Source organism: Triticum dicoccoides, unplaced genomic scaffold (genome assembly GCF_002162155.2).
Source record: "Triticum dicoccoides isolate Atlit2015 ecotype Zavitan unplaced genomic scaffold, WEW_v2.0 scaffold113981, whole genome shotgun sequence".
Lineage (NCBI taxonomy): Eukaryota > Viridiplantae > Streptophyta > Magnoliopsida > Poales > Poaceae > Triticum > Triticum dicoccoides.
Genome location: NW_021179040.1, coordinates 1 through 1,213, shown reverse-complemented (window position 1 = coordinate 1,213; position 1,213 = coordinate 1). Strand labels below are relative to the sequence as shown.

General features: G+C 52.4%; 2 non-coding genes and 1 pseudogene across 2 annotated transcripts; all 3 read right to left on the bottom strand.

Moving 5' to 3' along the window:
* On the bottom strand, positions 1-105 carry LOC119343054 (annotated as a pseudogene; the record flags this gene model as incomplete).
* A 297-nt stretch (positions 106-402) lies between these two features.
* On the bottom strand, positions 403-521 carry LOC119343052. The gene has a single exon (XR_005165877.1). It is a non-coding gene; the product is annotated as a 5S ribosomal RNA (ribosomal RNA).
* A 297-nt stretch (positions 522-818) lies between these two features.
* LOC119343051 lies at positions 819-937 on the bottom strand. Its single transcript, XR_005165876.1, has one exon. It is a non-coding gene; the product is annotated as a 5S ribosomal RNA (ribosomal RNA).
* Positions 938-1,213: the final 276 nt, after the last annotated feature.

Sequence of the window (1,213 nt, the reverse complement as noted above, 5' to 3'; positions counted from 1 at the left end):
GGACTTCCCAGGAGGTCACCCATCCTAGTACTACTCTCGCCCAAGCACGCTTAACTTCGGAGTTCTGATGGGATCCGGTGCTTTAGTGCTGGTATGATCGCATCCGACGTGTTACCCCGGTCTTCGTCCCTTATCCTTGCCCCTCCCAGCTCCACTACAAAGACGATTGTACATTGCTTTGGCCGCTCCCTCTCAACTACGGAGACGAGTTTAACGCGGTTTCCACCCCTCCCTCTCAACCGCACCAGTGCACGCTTGCCGCGCCACAACGCCGACGCTGGACCCGTGAATCGTGAGCACCCAGCTATGACTTACCGCACTCGTGCAAAATAATAAAACACGGTAAATATATTACTTACACGTGCGTTTTGTTTTGCAAGCGGTGCGAAAAAAAATAAAAAGGGAATGCAACACGGGGACTTCCCAGGAGGTCACCCATCCTAGTACTACTCTCGCCCAAGCACGCTTAACTTCGGAGTTCTGATGGGATCCGGTGCTTTAGTGCTGGTATGATCGCATCCGACGTGTTACCCCGGTCTTCGTCCCTTATCCTTGCCCCTCCCAGCTCCACTACAAAGACGATTGTACATTGCTTTGGCCGCTCCCTCTCAACTACGGAGATGAGTTTAACGCGGTTTCCACCCCTCCCTCTCAACCTCACCAGTGCACGCTTGCCGCGCCACAACGCCGACGCTGGACCCGTGAATCGTGAGCACCCAGCTATGACTCACCGCACTCGTGCAAAATAATAAAACACGGTAAATATATTACTTACACGTGCGTTTTGTTTTGCAAGCGGCGCGAAAAAAATTAAAAATGGAATGCAACACGAGGACTTCCCAAGAGGTCACCCATCCTAGTACTACTCTCGCCCAAGCACGCTTAACTTCGGAGTTCTGATGGGATCCGGTGCTTTAGTGCTGGTATGATCGCATCCGACATGTTACCCCGGTCTTCGTCCCTTATCCTTGCCCCTCCCAGCTCCACTACAAAGACGATTGTACATTGCTTTGGCCGCTCCCTCTCAACTACGGAGACGAGTTTAACGCGGTTTCCACCCCTCCCTCTCAACCGCACCAGTGCACGCTTGCCGCGCCACAACGCCGACGCTGGACCCGTGAATCGTGAGCACCCAGCTATGACTTACCGCACTCGTGCAAAATAATAAAACACGGTAAATATATTACTTACACGTGCGTTTTGTTTTGCAAGC